We start from the raw sequence: 20,269 nt of genomic DNA on the forward strand, positions 1-20,269 counted from the left end.
AACAGTTACTCGTAGACTGTTCTTCCAAAAAGAGCATCATAAAGGCAGATTCAGCTGAGCCAGAGTCACCAGACAGCAAAAAATAAGAGATCCCTTCAGATGTGTAAAGACTCGTAGGTTCTCTGAAAGTGTTCACAACCAGCTTCTGCATCTCCTGCAATCAGAGGGCAGCCACCCTTCCGATGCACCAGGTCACCCCTCATCCTGACCCACTGATGGACCACATCTAGTGGGGCAGGGTGACAGCACTATGCTGCAGGAAGAACTTCTTGGGGACCTCCTGCTCAGCAGACACCCATGGCTCTCCAGCCCCCTAACTGTGCTGCTGCCCCATCAGAGGAGCTGCTGGGGGCCCTCCCTCATCACATCCCCCAAAGTGCAGCTTGTCACGTGTTTCTCCATACCCTGGGAGAAGATAGAGCTGCATCTGCTGAGCCTCCCGTTGTCAGCCCAGCACCGAGGCATGGGGAGAGGCAGCCTGGAGCAGTGCTACTGAGCCATGAGCTGTAACAAAAGCTGACAAAGTCCTTCAAGAGAGGCTAGGACAGCTGACATTGATGATAAAGAGATATGTTCTCAACCTGGAACTGGGAAAAAAACCCATTCCAACAAACTCATAGATTAATGTGATTTATGTTTTTTTTAAGCACCTGGGAGTGGTGGATCTCAGTGTTGTGTATTTGAAAACTACATCAAAACACATAAAATTAATCATGATGGAAAATGTCTCTTGGTACATAAAACATGTCCTAGGCAGGCTGTGGGGAGTCAGTGTGACTCAGGGACCATTTGCAGGAGGTAGCTGACATCTGGCTACCCTGTTTTGGGAGACAAGTTGTTCCACACCAGGTAGTTTCTGGACCACAAAATGGTCACAAGCATTGCCCAGATCTGTGGAAAAGGGATGTTCTCAGAGCACTTAGTGCAGTGTAAGATGCCTTGAGCATGACAGAAAGGAGGGAAAATTGACTTTAAGAAGGCTTTCGACACTGTTTCAAAAGCAAGAGAGGAAAACAGGACCCAGATAAAGTTAGTAAGCAGGAACAGAGATAAAATTGTACTTGAAGGTAGCTACTAAGGGTTTGCTGTCCAAACGGAAGGATGCATCAAGCTGGGATGAGGCATCTCTGCTGGCTCTAGCGGTATTCACACTTTCAGTCAGGACAGGGGTGGTGGAAGAAGGAAGGATCTTATTATATTTAAAGATGACACAAAGCTGTTCTGGACTGCAAGGTATGTTCCAAAACAGGATTAAAATTCAAATGACCTTGGTACATTGGAGACTGGCCTGTAAAAAAAAAACCCAAAAAAAACCCCAACCAACCAACAAAAAACCAACACCAAAACCTCAAAACAAAACACCATAGTGGTTTGTAATTCAGAGGAACTTTTTTTTCCTTTCTGATTCCATCTGAAGCAAAGGGAAACACTCAGTTCATTGTAAAATCCAGAAATTTAAAGGCAGGTGGCAAGTTCAAAACCAACAAAATAAGGTGGTTTCTCATAGCTGGGTATGACTGTGGGTTCACCGTCAGGGTAGTGTGAGTGTGTAACTCCCTGACACTGGGTATTTTAGACACAGAAAGTTTTCATGAGTTCTTGAGGAAAGTAAACAAATCAGGGGAAGAGAAAACCATTAAAAGGTACAAAATGCACAGAAATCATGTCCAGCTTAGGAATTCCCAAAGGCAGAAACAGTTATAAACTGTGAGAGTATTTGATGGAAGCATTGCCATACGCTCACCGCATTCTTACACTCATTTGGTATTTGCAACTTTATGAAATAGTATATTGCGTTAGGTGGATGTTTGGTTTGACCCATTTGGCTGTTTTTATGTCCTAAGCCCCCAACAGGCTCTAAGCCTTGGAGTAAGATCTTCAGCTTGTCAGTTCATTTAGCCCAGCTCACCTGCAGCCCACGGCACCCAGCAGGAGACAGGTCCATTTATAAGCTGACAAGTTTCAAACGGGAATTTTTTAGCAGCTGTTAACTCAGCTGATAGGAAATGCTCGCGTAGATGATTTTAGCAATGAATAGAGACAATTTTTGTAAAGAACCTGGAGTTCATCTGCCTGCATCTGTTTCTCCCTCTTTACTTCTGGCAGCTCAGCACCTTGTCTCCAACCCAGGACATTTGATGGGTAGGCTGGATGCAGCCCTCACCCACATATATTAGGGAATTATATGTTCTTCCACATCCACCTGTGGGGAAATAGCATATAAACCCCCACAATGAACACTTGCCATTCTACACCTCAAATTTGTTTCAAGAGGAGGACAAGCAAATATTGGGGAAATTCGACACTGAGAGCAGTGCTTTGCAGAGTCCTACGACCATTGTCCAGCTCAGGTTTCTGGCCTTATAGAGGGAGGGTAAAACACGTTGCTCAGAGTTCCTTTTGCTAGGCAGAATCCTGGTAGTGAATGCAGTAAACCAAGGACCGAACAACCCTTTCTTTCTGTCACATCTGCTGCAGGAATGGAAAGGGCTGTGCGGAGATTGTAAACTAGCACAGGAAGAAAAATCAGGTAAATACTGATTGTGCCCTGTAGGGATGGAAATCATAATTCCTTTTCTCTCCATGGGTACAGCACCCAGCAGTGACCTCTCTTTCCAAAGACGAAGTAAGATGACCTGTGCACAGTCACGTGGTGGCAGTGCCAATGGTGGCAGCTGGCTCTCCAGGAGAGGATGTCTGTGCAGCTACAGAACCACCAGTAAAAATTTACCTTTGTCCCATTCCCTCCACTTTTCTTATGCTCTTTTTCCTCACTCTGTCCCTGCTGTCATTTCCTTCCTTCTTCTGAGAAGAGGATGAGCATCGACTCAAGAGGAAGGGCTTTGGGAAGTCACAATAAAAGGCAAGTGAGCCTTCTTACACACACTTGACCAGAAAGCAGAGGCTTCCCTCGCCTTTCAGCAAGCTTTCCACTGGCTTCGCTTTCAGGATTAGCTTTGGCAGCTGCAATGCTTTTGTTCTTCATAAATCAGGCAGCGAGCTGTGGCAGACCTAGGCTGGCCATGTGTCCCCAGCCATCAGCTGAATGCACTAAGCACCACTGGGAACACAAATTCTGACCTTCAGATGCCATTGATAGCTATTCAGGGAGGGGAGGGGGGGAAAAAAAAAAAAGCAAGAAGGGAGATGTATCAGGAGAAAAAATAATTTTCTTAGCACTTCTGGCCCATGTAACACTGCACTGCAGCTGAAATCAATACCTCGCCACCAGTTTGTGGTGGATGGGGATCTGACAGTACCAAACACATCTTTCCTATTATGTCTGGTTTGAGGCTCGGATAGAGAACTTGTAGTTGCTCCAGGAAAGTGGGAAAGAAACTGTGTACCCTCCTACCCTCAGAGGCAGGCTGAGCTCCTTGGTGGTGTTAATCTTGGCTGGCAATGAATCTGTCAGTAGCATATAACTTACCAGCGGTGTAAAATAGCAACAGTGTGAGCCAGGAGGGCTGAGAGGAGCTGGGCACCAGCCCCTCTGGGTTTTCTTTTCTTTCTTTCCTTGCCTTTCAGGCAGCTGGTTCTGGGGATGATGGGTTCATGTGTCCTAGCACACTAGGATGTCTTTGTAATAAGGGGTTATAATAAATAATAATGTCAGTGCAAGTGTTAGCATGAAAGGTCTTTGATAAAAGGATTCCACTAAGGCCACTGGAATGAATCAGAGATGCACTGAGATTTCACACCTAACAAAAGAGCTTCCTCATGATGTGTGCTGGCCACGATGTTCTGCATCTCCTACCTTGTTTTGTCCAGTACAGCTGGAGCTATTGCCCCCTGGACTTGGCTACATATTTGAAGAGGTTAAAGAGAATATTCTCATTTTCTTCTAAATATTCTGGGTATGAAAGATTATGACTAAATGCCATGAATATAAGTAATAAATACTACCTTCAGTATAACTGTGATATAATGGGTTTTTTTGTATGGGAGAGGGAGGAGAGAAATAAGCTCCCCAAACCAGACTTTCTGTCTGGTTGCTCCTGAGAAAACAGAAAACACCATCCGGTTTTCCAGAGCTGGAGGCCAGGACCCAGGTGTGATGCTGTTTGCCCAGCAGAAGGAACTCTAGACTGTCAGAAGGGCATCCAGCTCCGGCAGCACTGCATGAGCTGCTTCACCTGGTGCTGGCATTTCAGCCTGCTGCATCCTACAGGAGCAGCTTTGAGATCCATTGGGTTGCTACAATCAAAGAAGGCATGTGTACTTGTGGAAACCGTAGGTCACTTGCTCAGATGCTCAGGTTATTGTATCCTGTCAGATGTGGATGGAAAAGCAGAAGGTTGCCTAAAAATAAAAGAGTAAAGGTGGCTTGAGACCAGCATCTTCTACGGATGTGAAGTGAGCCCATATGGGGCTCTGGGGTTCAGTACAAGTGCACAGGGTGGCATGTAGACCTTAAAGTCCAATTCTTGATGCTTGCTCCACCAGAGCCCAAATAATGTCTTGCACATATCCGTACATCCTCAATGCAAGGATTTCTGCCAAGATCCAGGGCCTGCAGGAGCTAAAATCCAGTGCGGTGTGTCCAGAGAAGAGAGCAGAAGAGAATGAAAGTGTCACCTGTGTCTGAGGGTCCTGCTGGAAGCAGCAGTTCGTCAGTTAGAAGGTCCAAGATCAGCTCAAGAGATTCATACCAGGGAGAATCACTGCTAAAGGTGACCGAAGACCTGCAAGAGCCAGGGGGAAGCTGATGGGAAATGAGAGATGCTGCAGTTTCTGCAAGTGTGAGAAAAATGATGTGAGAGAAACCATGAGAAGAATCACAGGTTCTGAATTTCAGCCTGTAATCAACTCTGTGCAAAAATCCCATTCCTTTCGCAGTAAGTTTTACACGCTCAGGTGCTGGCTTGTGTATTTGTCATTCCATAGTCACTGCACAGTTCAGCTAGACTGAAAGAAGAACAGGCTTCTTGTTTTCTATCAAGTGAAATGATTTAAGCAATCACACTTGCTGCTGGAGACTATTGGATGGCTTAGGAATGCCTGATGGGCTTCACGCTTCTTTCTCTCTTTTTAGGCTCTTTTCTATAACATCTTAAATGGGAAAACTTATCTGAGAGAATAAAAAAAATTACCATTTTCCTTCTTCTTGTAAATTAAATACAATCTTGGAAATGTGTCCCATTTATTTAATTGGAAAAATTGTTACAATTTTCAGGTCAATCTTGGGACGTAATATTATAATGAAATCCTGGTATTTTTGTAAAAAATACTACTGACCTTGTAGCAAAATTCACAAATTATGAAAAAATAAAGGAATACAGAGGATCATAAAAAATGAAGAATTTTGAGATTTAATTTTTCAGTTCCCTCTTGAAGTAGTATTTCTGGTGTGTGACCAGCTGTTTGTTTTCTTTCTGTTCATACAGTCACAGAGCTCCTGAGCATCCTGCCAGTCTAGAGCCCTGTTGTCCTAGATGCTCTGGTAGCGTCATTTAAAAACACGCTTGTTTCCCCAAACACCCTTTTGCCTGTGTGAAGCAACAGGGACTTTCTTTGCATTGTTTCACGTATGCAGGCTGTATACAGGGGAGGGCTCTGCTTCTCCAAAATGGTAAGAGAACCAGAGATATTAAAACAATAAAATCATTAAAAATAGTAGTGTTCCCCATCTCCCTAGTTCTCTACAGGCATGAATTTCCTACACTGCTTCCTACCACGTGGTAGAAAGCCACTTGCATAAAGGGAGCAAAACAGCCAGAATTTGTTCTAGCTGGGATCCATTCTAGCATCCTTTAAACAAATATTTTGACTTGGTGTAGGGGTGGGTTGCAAATCTGCCTTTACAAGGGCTCGGTTGCTCCAGCTTTAGTTTTATGATACTGAAGTAGAAGCTGAAGGTATAACATGGCCAAAACATGTTCCTCTAGATTGCTCGTTGCAATGCCGTAAGAATTAAAATCCCCTAAAGAGCACATACCTCACCTGTGATGTATGCCAGAGAGAAGTTTCAGGAGCCTTCTGTGACTTGAACTTGAGTAAATTAAATTCATTGGGTACCTTTGCCCTTAGGAGACAGCACGTTGCTTTTTTAAGCTTAATGTGGTAGCAGAGACAGGGGATCTCTGCATCTCTCCCCAAAAGTGGCCGTTCTGCAGTGGAAGTCATCATACCTGCTAGCAGTGTTATAAAGCCTCTTACCCATGAGTGAAAGATATGACCGTGCCTGGTGGCTAGACGTGCATTTGAAAAGACATGCATTTGCAGAGTCTGGTTTTGTCAAAATCTGAGGGGAAAAATAGTGAAATCAGAAAAACTGGAGCAAATGGCCTGATGAGGCTCTGCCCAGAGCAGTTCATGCCTGCCCTTCAGTCCCCCAAAGAGCCAAACCCAACCCAACCAGTAGGCCAGTACTGAAAGTCCCCAATCCCAACCATTAATTTAAAAAATTCCAAAACAGGCATAGTCAACAAACTGTAATAATTAGTAAACTTCTGATCTGGTCTAGAAGACTTTGGATTTTAACTTTGTAGCACCTATTATTCTCCTTTTGGAAACTGGGAAGCTGAATAATATTTCCTAAAAACCAGTTCTGGAGCTCAGCCGCAGGGGCTGAGCCCTTTTTGGACAGTGCTAGTTTCTTGTTTTGTCTGTACAGTGCACTGAGCGGTTCACGACTGGGGCTCCGAAGAAATAATACGATATATATATTTTTCTTTTTACTGTTATGTGCGTTATTGGCATTATGATCCGGCTGAACTCATTCTTTTTTGAAGAAGCCTTTGAAAACCTCCGGCAAAAGGTTCCACCGGGACCTGCTGACATTCAAGTGTTTTGCGTCAAATTCCAAAATGGCAAAGGGTTGTTATGAGCTGAAAGGGAGAGAGGGGCTCCCCGAAGGAGCCTGCAGACCCCGCTGACTCACCATCTACGTAAGTCAGGGAATTGAGTGATAAAACAAACATCTCAGGTTATGGGGGTGTGAAGTTTGCTGAGTGGAACAGCCGCGCGTGGTAGCACCCCCGGGCGAGGGGGGAACGCCTGTGAGTTGCTTTCCAAGCAGGGGAATACTTGGGAGGTACGGGAGCTGGCAGGCGACCAGCTGATCCGTGTGGGCTGCCCTCTGATTTCCCTTTCTCCTGGGCCAACTCTTTCCTGGCTGGCTGCAGGACGTCTCGCCGCAATCCCGCTTTTTTTATCTGGCCTCAGCTAAGCAAGGACAGTCTGAATGAGGAGTTTCATTGGAGACCTCCAAGGAACACCTATCTACCAGAGAAAACTATTCTGGTGATGCAAGAAATGGCAGATTTCCCTCTGAGTCAGAGCTGGTTTGGTCCAGCTGGCCAGGAGGAGGGAGGTTGGAGCTACGGAGCAGATAGCAACAGAGACACTAGGGCATTTCTTATCCAGCCGGGTTTCAGATTCAGGAAGGGGTGCCAATGCCTTGTCCAACCCACATCCCAAAATGTACATCTGATGTCAGTGTAATATCCAACTATCACCATGCATGTCTCCTGCTGTGTCATCTCAGCAGGGTGGTGTATATAAAACCCAGAGTAATTTCACCCCGAGCAACTGGTAGGACAGAATATCTAAGGTCAGATTCTTCTCGCCTCACTTCAGACTCTTAATTAAGGCAGTTAAATCTCTCTCCCCAGAAACAGGAAAAAGAGGGAGAAAACAGAACTCCGGATTGCAATGGCAGTCTGAGACCTTTGTTGACTGTAGGAGCCTGTATAGCCCTGTTCGATAAGATAATTTTCTCTACTTCAAGTCTAAGGTTAGGAGACATGAGATAAGACACTTAAATCCCTACAATCTCAATTCTGTGATTGATTGACCCTACTGATTCAGAGAAAGCACTTGCGTTTAACTTCAGTGATATTACCCTCTTCGCTATTTTCTGAGAAACCATGTGTATGTCTTTTGTGCTAAGCCATGTTTTTGGGAGGGTGCAAAAAACTGTACTGTTTGAAGCTGTCAACACTGGATAATCTGTATATCCTGGATTAAACTGTGCCACCGTCATGTGTGACTGCAGGGGACCAGAGCAGAAAATCCATTGGAGTCACAAGTAGGGCACAGAAGCCTCCTGGATATGATTCTTCTGCAAGAAAATGTTTAACGTTTTTGCAGAACCATGGCCTCAGAGTGCTGTGCTCTATCACTTGAAAGGGATGCATTTCTGCAGTAGATAAAATTAACCTGACCTGGTTCATCTTCCCTGACCTCGGTGGATGCCACATCAGTAGGAACATTGACTAATGCAAGCCAGCAACAAACCTCAGGGCTTGGAGCAGCATCTCTAGCCTCTTCATAGAGCATTAGTTGATTTGCCAAGTATTGTGGATTTTACTAAAAGGCCTGGGGGTGTTGGAATAAATGGTTGTGATAGGGAACAGATATGGGGTGGAAAGGCAAATTTAGGACGACTTCTGCTGGTCTAGACTGAGAATCACTGGTTGGACTGTAGTGAGATTTACACTGAAGGTTTAATTCAGTTTATGAGGCTTTGCAGACTCAACTTGAAGGATGCACCACTAAACCAAATAAGCAGCAACATCATCACAAATGCAACCAAGAGAGCTCCACAGCTATTTGTGAAGCTACACACATCTATCCAGCTGAACAGTAACTCCAGAGGACTGAAAACCCGAGGTACCACTACTTTCTAATGTCTCGTCCTTACAGGTGCTGCACAGCAAGAATTCCACCAAACACCATATATAGGAGCTTAAAATAGGTCATATTTGAGGCTGCTCTGTTGAGCAGAAATCTAATCTGTCAATCCCCAAGCAAGCTCCAGCTCCACAGCAGTCTCCTGCATGTCCCAGGCACAACCCTTCCACTTTTGCTGGCAATTTCTATTCCCAGATTGCCTCAAGAAAGCTGGGTTAAAAGAACCAGGTTCTTCCTCTGATGTAACATAGATGCAACCAATGCAACCACCAAGCTGGGTTCCCACTAGGGTTGTAGTTGAAGTTTTTTTGGAATTACTCAATAAGGTTCTTACATTGGAAGATCTCTCTGTCTTATAACCCATTTTACGCAACACACATCTCAAGGATGTAGCTGAAAAAAAGTCAGATTATTTAACGATGATGTCCAGAATATAAAACATAGAATATATTTTCCTTTCTGCTTCATGATGAAAGTCTGTTGTTAAATAGATTCATGTAATAATTGCTTGTATAATGATGTAGAAAATGAGGTGCTGGCCATTCAGTCTCTTCTTTCAGATTCCTATGGACTTTGACAAAATAATTCATTTCACATGATTCTAAATTTTAATGTTCATGGAATGGTGCTCACCCGGAGGCAGGGGGAAATTGCTTTTTCATAACAGGTTGAGAACACATTTGTTAAGTTGGGACTGGTGTTGCTCCAAACCAAAGCCTGACGGATGAGCAGAGCGGTGGGAACCATGTGGATGCAGGGGGGGGTGTTCAGAGCTCACTGGCTTTGAAGGAATCTGAGGGAAACCTGATCTTCAGCCCTTGAAGTGCGTTGATCTGGAAGACCTGATGGGGAAGAGTTTGTGCTTGAAAGAATGAAGGAGGCTTGTAAAGACTTATTATATCGGAGTCTAGAAGTAGAAAAGGGATCTAGCCCAAGCTACAGGATATTTCAGCTTCTTTGTAGAGGTTTACCAAGGCTTCTAAAGCTGAGGGGAGAAAGACAGGGAGGAATCAACACACATAATCTGTGGGAAATTCCCAACCCACTACAAAGGTCATGTAATTTCCACCATGTGTGAAAAAATACCTACTTGTTTTCCCCACATATATCCTTTCTCTTCTTATTTACTTACTTTACTCCTTATTTTACTTACCTTAAGCTGTTCTTATTCCAGCAAGCCAAATACTTTGTCACATGAGAAGAGCAGCGGGAAGGTTCCTAGATGATTTGGGGAAGCTAACACTTCTCAGGCGAGCTCAGATGCACAGTGGTGTCCTTCTCTGACCCAACAGGGACTGGCCACCTGGCTCCCATGTGTTAAATGGTCCTGGGGAGCAACGGTCCATGTCCCCCGAGGATGCTACATTCATTAGGAGTCTCTTCACTGTTTGGAAACAATGTCCAACAGAGAAAATGAAAGATTATTTTGACAACAGCACATGGTTTCCTCAGTATTGTGGAACAAAGGAGAGCAAGTCTGGGGGATCATTCCTTTAGACAGCATGACACATCACTTGGCCTCCAAAGCTCTCCCAGTCCAAGAATTTCCAAGCTACAGAATCAGGACGGGTTTCCAGAGGGCAGGACCAGTAAAATCTTTTCTCTACGGCTGCTGTTCCCAAATTCTACTGTGTGTAACAGGGACCCTAGAAGCTCGAAGTCTCCAGGGGATGCAAGTTCAAAATCAGAAAGCTACCCAGAGGACTGGTACACAGTATATCCATCTCCCATTCCCATTGCTTTTCCTGAGCCTGGTTATTGCATCCCAGGGTGAAGTGTGTGCTGGGGGTGGGGGGTGGGGAAAGCATTGCAAAGGGAGAACCCAGCTGGGCATCCATTTCCTTAGGGCACTCTTAATGAGTCAAGTAAGGGAGTGAATAACTGCTTTAAAACACAAGGGATGCTCAGCTTGGAGAAAAGGGAAGAAAAACCTCAGAACATGGGCAAGGCAGATTATTTCAAACAAAAATTCCCCAGACAATCCCCAATTTGCTTTAAATTCCAATTAAAACTGGAGAAGGGGTAGAGGGGGAGGAAGAAAGATTAAAAAAAAAAAAAAAAAAAAAAGAGGAATGTTGCTGACGTCTGTTTTCCAGTTTGGTATTGACCAGAGGGGCGCGGGGGGTGGGGGTGGGGGAAGAAAAAGCCACCACCCAGATCCTTTTTCTGATTAATAAAAATGTGATGGAAATTTCATATGTTGTCTCGGCTCCTAAACACTTCTCAGCTACATCTGGCACTGCAAGCTCCTTCCAGCCTGTTTATGTTCACAATGAGAACATTTTTTCCAGCCCTGTCAACAATTATTGGTTCCCTTATGGGGAGGTCAGAGGTTGTCCCTCACTTCAGTCATTAAAAGTGCCTTGGCTTTGAAGTGCCTCCCTGGTCATCACTTCTTGGTGCGTGTCTGAGCTGCAGAACAGAATGAGGACAAACACAAAGGAGACCTGGATCTTGGTTGCTTCTCTTCCAGCAGCAGACAAGAAGAGGTGCTGTATGGAAAAAGGTAGCTGCTGGGGTGGAGTCGACTGAGGGTGAGCAGGACGGTGGGTGTACATCTCACCTCGGGGGGCCACGGTGGCTTGTGGTCCTCCTGGCAGTACAGAGGGTGCAGCAGAAGTGAGTCAGTGCCTTTGATGATGAGATTTTGGCTCCCCTTCACACCTCCCTTTGATGTCGGGGTTTGTTTGCAGAGAGGAGGCGTTTTTATGGGCTCTCTTCAAATTTGTATGACTTCCCACTGGAGGCCAGGGGATGGGGGGGAGGAGGGAGAACAAAACCCAACCAACCCCCCGAGGCGCCAACCGCACAAGCCGCAGGTGAGCCAGATAAGGTGTTCCCAGAAATCAAAGGGAAATCAGCCACATTCTTTCTTTAGGCAATAAAAAGCAGCTTCAGCGGCACCGCCAGCCCCTGTCCAAGCTCCCCCCAACTTTGTGGGGCAAGCGGCAGCTCCAGGAGCTGGTCGTCCCCCTGATCTGACATAGCGTTGCTGGCGAGGTCCCTGCAGCCCTGTGTGAGATGGGGCTTTGGGTACCTGAGCAACGCGTTTTGGCTCAGCTTCCTGCCCCCATCACAGTCAGTTGTGAGCTCTCACCCTGGCCTAGCGGAGGCAGTTTTCCTGAGCCAGTCCTTGCCCCAGTTTTAGAGAGGAACGAAGGAAGGCGCAGTGACACAACCAAGGCCGCAGTGAAGATCAGTGTCAAGCCAACAACCACCAACAAACTCACCTGCTTCCCCATCTGCTGCATTAGCTCAGCAGCCGTCTTCTCTCCATCTATCCCCCTACCCTCTTCTAACCCCTTGTCATTTCCACCTCCTCTTTTTCCCCTTCTCTTCATGCTTGGCCAAGGTGTGACTGCTGGCTGACTTCCCCCACTGCTAGCCTACCTCCTGCTGAAATCCCTAGGATTTCCGAATTAACACTGCCTGTTCCTCACCCATTCACAGCACAACTGCTCCTAAGGAGAAGAAATGCTCTTTCTTTAGCTCTACCCAGATATTCCTCATTTTTATGCCTTATCCAGGGGCATTTGCAGGGAAAGAGGATCCAGGAAGTTTGGCAAGAGGGAGCTCTGCCACTGACCCCATAGGAGAACTTGAGCACATTACTTCTGCAGCACAGTGCCTCAGTTTCCTTCCTATGTGAGAATGGGCATAACACCACTGTGTATCACATGGCTGTCAAATAACTTCAAGCACCATCATGAAAGAGGTCAGCAGGTGATTCCTGAACAAGGGGCATGTTCTGTGCTCACACATCACCAAGGTGCCGAGGCTGGAGGGGACCTCTGGAGACTGTACAGTCTGGTCCCTTGCTCAGAAGGAGCTGGAGTAGTCTCCTCAAGATCTTCTCCAGTCAATATTTGAATGTCTCCAGGGATAGAGACTCCATAACCTCTCTGCTCCAGTGTTTGACCACACAGACAGTGAACAAGCTTTTTCTCATGCTTAAATGGAATTTCCTGTGTTTCAGTTTGCATCCATTGCCTCTTGTAATAAACCAAATCAAAGTTTAGGAAAACTCTATGTTGATGTCAAAAATAAGTTAATTCTGTATCAGCATTAATTTTAAGATCTATAATATTTCCAACCTCTGATGCTCCTTATGAATTTGATTTCAAAATACATTAATTTCTTGTTGGGGAGATGAAATCTTAATTTTTTTTTAAACCAAAATTCAGATAACAATTATTCATTTTCTCCAGTCAATCTGACACATTAAAAAAAACCCACTGAAGTACCTTAGGTGTACCTTAGCCTTAAGTATCCGCTTTGTGAAACACAAGGGCTCTTTACCTTTAGAACTGGTCTTCAAAAACTGACAATCCACCCTCTTCCTCCCAAAGCTTTCTGCCCTGCAGATGCTGCACTGAGCCCTACGCCCAGCAGTGCATTCCCTCTCCATCTTTCATGCTCTTGCAGAGTCAAAAAAAAGAAAGTCTTTGTCATTGCTATCCTGTAAACACTTCATTTGGTATTTTTCTTTCTTTAGACTAGTTCCAAAAAGGGATATTAAAGAGCTCCAAAAAGAAACCAGTATCACTGTTGGAGTGATTAAAAGAAAATATTTATAATGAGTTTGATTTTTGCACACGGTGTGCCAGAGCAGTGCGAAGTAGCTGTTTGGCATCAGCGACTCTATTTTGCTCCATTTCCACTGAACTTGACATTCAAAGCTGTCCGCAAAAACATAGGACGAGTAAAGAAGGGGAAATCCTGAGTAAGTTAGGATGGCAACTCCTGTTTCAGAGTGAGTTTAAGGAGGCAGGGAGGCTTTGCTTCTCATTTATGACTTCATTCCTTCCTTCCCACCAGCCAGCCACACACCTACCCAAGGGGGGAAACCTTCTTGTGTGACAATCTCAGACAGATGGAGACTGCCACATGGAAAGAGCTCTGCCAGAATCCCTTCTGAAGACTGCCACACGACAGGAGAAACACTATGAGCCCTTCTAACCCTTTAATCAGCGCTAACTAAAAACACTGCACCCCAGCCCCTCTCCTTTTAGGATCTGCAGCATGTATTCATTTCTCTTGCTCATCCAGCTGTCATTTTAAGCTCAAAGTCTTGTATGAAGCTCTTTATATTAGATGGGCTGTTTTCTCACAGCACCTACAAGGCAGCTTTGCTTAGATTACAAGCAATCTTTGTAGATCTTTGTGCAGCATGGCACATAGTGGAGACCCAGGAATTACTGCAACAGAAATATCTGCTCTGTGGCATGCCTGCCTGAGTGGCTGCCCTTGTTTTACTTTCCCACTCTCTTGTGACATGAAAAACAAGAACACTGTGAAAACTAGAAGCAGAATTATATTAGAAAGAAAAACCTGGCAGGTTTACGGAAGGTTGGTGTTGCAGCACAAACAAACTAGTAGGCTGTAACAAGGCTTTTACCATCAGTCAGAGTCTACTGTCTATGCCATTTCTTCTTCCTCCAGCAATCAGACCACACTGCTCCTCCCCCATCCAACCCCCTCTCCCATGCTCCTCAGAGCTATTTAACTACTTATTGGGAATGAGCTACAGCTGCCCATCATCCATGTCAATCAACCCACTGCCTTCGAGGCAAGGCCATAGCTGCATGTTATCAATGCTAATCAACCCACTGCCTGCATTCCTCTTACAGGTTGCTCATCTCAGTGGAAGGAGCATAGGGAAGAGCTATTTTGTGCTCAGCAGATGTTTCCATCCCTGAGTACTGATGGCGATGAGACACTGACCTCCTTTGCTCTGATCCTGTGCATTCCTGAGTTCACCCAGATGCTATGCTGCACCCAGCGTGTCAGCCCATCAGCCAGGCAGCCAGCGGGGAAGGCCAGGTGTGTTCTCACTGCACTGCTGGGACTGGTGTTGAAGATGCTGCATGCACCGGCAGCAGCCCGTGATGGAGCCAGGGTGGAGTTCACCTAAGTTAACACATCTATCCGGAGTGGTGCAGGCTCTGCTGAAGTTAATCACCCCAGCTCCCCTTGCCAGTTCCTGGGTACGTAGCGAGCACAGTCTAGGACAGGTCTATTGGCCGCCGGGCAGGTGCTTGAACAAGGTCAGAAGACGTGTGCCTTGGAAGTGCCTGTTTCTCCCCAACGACTGTACAGAGGAGTCCGGGGTGGGGGTGGCTGGCTCAGCTGGAGTGTTCTGTGGTATACACAGGAGATGAAATGAAATCCCAGAATGAAAAGGGATCCCTGAACCTAAAATGCACCTCGATCTTGCAGTTTTTAACTTATTTTTTTAATAATCAGATAAAAGCGCATCACCATTCACTGTTGGAAGAGCCATGCCCTCATATCCTAATTGATAACGAAAGACATCCTTCTGCTGACTCTCCTCCAGCTCCAGACAAAACATCATGGTGCAGATATAAGCAACCATAGACAGCTATACCCATGCTCTGCCAACCTCAGCCAGATGGAGATGCTCTGGTTCCTAGAAGGGAGCTGGAAAGCCCTTATCAGAGGTGCACCTGGCTACATGAAGAGAGCAGTGTGTGAGAGCAAATTCCACCGATCAGAAAGCAAAAGGGCTCATGTTCCTTGACAGTGCCCAGGAGATGAGCAGGGGAAGGAAGCCAAAGCTAACTTGACCTTCGAGTATGCAAAGGAATGAAAACAAATGCAAATTTGGCACTAGGTGAAACTGCTCAGTCATACCTATTGGAGGGCACAGCTGTGCACCCAGCACGTTAGAAGTTAACAGCAAGGGAAGATTTTCCCCAGAGGTCAATGCTTTGTCTGTTCTCTTTTCATTTTTTTTGTAGCAGCTCAAAGATAAGCCCTATTTGCTGCAGTATTCTCCTTCCTTCCTTCTCTCCAAGTTACCTGTACACATGACAGTTACTCCTTAGTAACAAATGTAAAATCAGTTGCAGGTTATTCCAATTTTTAAATTAACATGGAGTCCAGACCAGCCTATTGCAAAGATCACGGTGACTGTTTATTCAGATGAGGTATTTCGCTTTTCATTGCTCAGACTTCTACTAGATTAAATGAGTGGTTTGGGTTTAGGGCATTTCAGAGGTTCTCACTGCCCTTAAATCCCTGGATGGGAAGAGATGGCTTTTTTTTTTTTTTTTTAAGAAGGAAAAGAATGTGTGGACCAGCAGGGTGTTACTGTGAGAGTTGCTGTTTTATACAGAACAGCCAGGGAATGAGAAGTTAATTAGTGCTATCTCCATCCTGTTCCCAACTCCAGGCAGCCAAGCAACCCTGGCATCTTTTTACCTTCCTATATGTAATCCAGGTAGGAGCATGGATGTTATCAGTCTGAGAAATGATACTCTAATGATAATACACTGTGTTTCCTTACCTGTCTGTTGGTCTACCTACCCACCTACTTTTCCACCCCTGAATATCCCACAGCAACTAATGATTTTTCATGGCTCCATTTTTAACTCTGTCATTGACTGTGTCCATTCTGCTAATTAAATAGGAGCAGGGAGCAAAGTTTGGCCATGTGGCTAGGAGGCACAGACTGGCCACGTCTACATTACATAGCACTCGGTTATGGGTCTCCCTGGTTCACATTTTGCTTGTGAACTTAAGTCATCCTTCTTGTTCTGCAAGTGTTTTGTTGGTTCAGAGTGTCTGATACAGTTTGAAGGTGTTGCTAAGTCCCAAAGTAGAGTTGTCACAGAGAAGAAAATGAACAAACCTGTTTCCCTTCATGTGGGGTGTGACAAGAGCCCAAAGGAGGGTGTTTGGCCACGCAAAGCGCTCTAGGCTAGCACTGGAGGACTGCAGGATGGAGGTCATTCTGCTCTGTTCCCAGAGCTTGATGTCCAGAGCTGAGCTGTGTCAGGGAGAGGGCTATGGACCAAATCAGCATGAGGCAGGTGCTTGAGCTTGTTTTCTAAATCTTTTATCAGCGCAGACATAGTCATCAGGGCCCTAATTTTCTGAAGATGGGCATGTAGTATTGCATTAAAACCTGATTCCCTTGGAAACCTCTTTTAGGCTCCAAATAGAGAAGGCTGCTTCCCCCTAAGCCCCTGACTAGACCTGTCATTAAGCACAAGTGTGAGGCAGAAACAAAAGGTCCCTTGAGCTCCTTTGAGCAACCTTTTCTTTTTGCAACACAAAATCCCTCCTACTCAGCATAACAGGCAAGTAAAGTAGATTCTTCTAGTTAGCGCCAAAGATACTGAGCCTTGACAGTTCTTGCATTTAAGTGTTTGAAGTGTCTCTGAGCACTCCTCTGTGCTCCTCCGATCTCTCACAGCCCTCTGGGAGCAGATGGTCTCAAGCAAATGCTTGAGCCTTCGCAGATCGCTTTGCTCCCAGCTTGAGCAGTACCCAGGACAGCTGGCTCCTCATGTCTGCCCTTAAAGCAGGTGTTTACTTCTGCACAGTTAAAGCTGATGCACAGCTAGCAGAGCAAAGGGAAGTTTGCTTATCACCTTCAGCTATGATATCAACTAACCCCTTTCCCCTGGGACTGAACATGGTCCTATTTCATCCTTAGTTTTTATGTGAGGAGCGCTTGAACAGATCGCTCTTTAATCATAGATGGAATTGGCTCTTGCAACATGGGATACAGGGAAGGGAGTATATTTGTCTGTCTAGATTGCATGTCATGGTTTTTGGCAAGGAAGAGTAGCAAATGGCTTGTTGATATCATCCTGCACTGTACCTAGTTTACACCACCTGCCATGCACTACCCTAAAGCCATCTTCATTTCAGCACAGGGTAAACATTTCATTCGTAGAAAATCTTGTTTTTTCAGCATAGGTTGCCAGCAGGTGAGTTCAAATAGGCGATGTCACCCTTCAGAAGCTGAGCATCTGGAAGAGTTTCAAGCTCCTTCTATCCCACAGATAGGTATGGGGGAAGGAAGGGAAAAAGGGCCTTGCAGAAGGGGATGGATCCCTTTAATGTGCTAGTTTTGCCCTTAACCATCTTGTTCACTGAAAATCCTTGACAGATGGGAAATTAGGAGATGGGAGAAACTAATGGAATTCGCCTTCATTGGATTCCACATAACATGCTACTCTAATTAGCAGAGATAGGGATTAAAGTCATCATTTGATAAGATCATGTCATTGGGCTCTGGTGGAATTTTCTGCCTTATCTGGCATGTAATCTTATCCAGCTTGATTTTAGCAAGAGATCAGGAATTAAGAAACATAATGAGATTGTATAGTCTAGACTAAAAAAGCCAGACACCACGGGCAGATACAAGGGAGGGGAGGAGCGAGTGGGGCAAGCAGTGCTCAGTATGTCCTGCATCTCCGCTTGCAGCATCTGCAAAACTGGTATTGCTCGCAGCATGGTTCTCATAACCTAGTTCAGGTCCTGGAGCTGCAGACTCTATTTATCCCTCTTGAGCAGAGGACTGAGCTAAAATTCAGTTTCTGCTCTGCCATTGTCCAAAGTCAAGGCTGAGATTCGGGGCTTTGGTTCAAAGTATCCCCTGGGACAATTCAGAGCCTGAACGCTGTTCCCCACTTTGTAGTTTGAATCCGTTGAGGGAGAGGTGTTTCTCATTTAATGCCTTACCCTCTGCCAGAGCCCTTTTGATTTTTAAGGGGCTTGATTCACGGTTTTGGCATTCCTGTGTTGTGCTGAAGTCATCCTCCTGGTTTCCCTGGCACCAAAATAAGTTAAACCGGTGTCTAATTATATGGCCCTGTTTCTTTCCCTTCCTTTGCCTATATATTGCACCCTATAGGTTGGTGTAATACTTCTGCTAGTGTAATGCCAGCAATATGTAAGCTAGGGGCACTTATACACCGGGTGAGCCTTGCCCCATGGATTATACAAGACAGAAGGTGGGGGTCTGAAGGTAACTCACTAACCACCACGCTCCCCCCAGGATGCCCTCCACATACGATTCCACCTACAAACTTCACATGCTCCATTATCCGTTCCCTAAGTGCTTGGGTCTTCCTTTCCAACTCCTTTTTTTTCCATGCCAGAATGATCATATGACTCTGGTAACTCATTTTGTTCCCTGAAGTTCAGCCACAGAATTTCTCCTTGCTGCTTTTCCTACACTAGGCTGAACAAGCCAAAGCTCCATGAGTTTTCTTTGGTAGGAGCAGCGCTCCAATCCCTCGATTACAGCACGAGCTCTTCTCTCCAGCCAATCCTGCCGCAAGGCAGCTTTGCCCAACCTGAGCCTCTCCATTCCATAAGTCATGGGCAGTCCCGATGTGACTCCAGAGCTGTTGCAGTTTCAAACCCAGGATTGCCCATTGCTCTTGAATTTCCTGACAGCTGCAGGGACCTTGAAGACTAATTTTTCTTCCTGGGACAGGACATATGAGAAAGGACTAGCTCTCAGGTCATTATGCCAGCATAACAAGATTAGATGAGTTGGCCAAGGCCATACGATGAATCACTGGCAAGGTCAGTCATGGAACACCAGAGTCCTGATTTGCTGGTGGTGTATTTTTGGGGAGGTGGCTGGGGTTTTTGTTTTGGTTTGGTTTGGATTTTTTCCTTTCAGTGTTTTACATACTTTTATGGCTCATCAACACTGTGCTTGGAGCCATTCAGAATTCCCAAGGGGATGCCTGTCGAGTCAAAACATGCGATTCCTCTGCCCATGTTCCAAACCAGTTGGCCATGAACTCCATAGGATCTGTGCTAAAAAGCCAGAGGATACTTAAAAAAACCTGTTGAAGTGTCTACACAGTCTGCCTGCATGGGATCTGGAGGTGGGATGGAGCCTGCTCACACCTGTTTTCAAAACACTGTGCCAACATAACCTACATTTGCAACCAAACCAGAACTGAATCCCCAATACTTGCCACTGGTCTCCTGTCTTGGCTGTTAGCAATTACCTTGGACCTGTTCCTATGTAAGTCTCATAGCTCTCTCCCTGTCTTTTCTTTTTCCTTGATGCTTAATGAATAATTTTTACCCAGCTTAGTGTGTGTTGAAATTAATGTTTTATAGGAAACCAGATTGTTTTCTGTTCTCAGTTGCAAATAGACATCCGAAGAGTTTCTGCAGTTCACAGGCTGGTTTGTATGACAAATAATGAGGGTTTTTTTCCCTTCCTTGCTTCTTTTTCTCCCCCCTTTCTGCTCATCTTGGCAAAACCTGTGAAATCTGGGGAAGATAGGAGGGTCCTCCAGGAGGAAGCTCTCCTGCCAGCAGCTGGCCTTATTTCAAGGAGAGCTTGCATGTTGGAGGAATTAAGGAGGGATCAAAACATCTGGTGATGGATTTATGGCATCAGCATCTCCCCAACACAGTAAGACAAGTAGCTGCAGCTCATCCACCCAAGTGAGGTGATCCCAAGGACATCTCTGGGGGTACTTACTGGGGAGACACTGTGAAGAATGTTTTTCCCAGCTTGTTTGAAATCATAATCCAGACAAAAATCTTGCCCTTTCTTTCAGAAGGAAAGATCTGTGTCTCTTGTGATTTCTAGTGCTCATGCCTTTTTCTAGCAGTCATCAAGGTCCAGGCTTACCACAATGACAGCTGAGAGCTACTGGGTAGAGGTGAATAGCCTGAAACTTTGGGACTAATTTGTTCGGGTTTTTATTTTATGATTTTTTAATGTGTGAACATGCGTATCTATACATACATACATATATGTTTAGTGAGAGGTCCACCTGCAAGGCTACATCCTGGCACTGCTCCAGACTACCTTGCAATTGCTTCTCTTCTGCCTAAG

The sequence above is a fragment of the Falco rusticolus genome, chromosome 4 (assembly GCF_015220075.1).
Source record: "Falco rusticolus isolate bFalRus1 chromosome 4, bFalRus1.pri, whole genome shotgun sequence".
Classification (NCBI taxonomy): domain Eukaryota; kingdom Metazoa; phylum Chordata; class Aves; order Falconiformes; family Falconidae; genus Falco; species Falco rusticolus.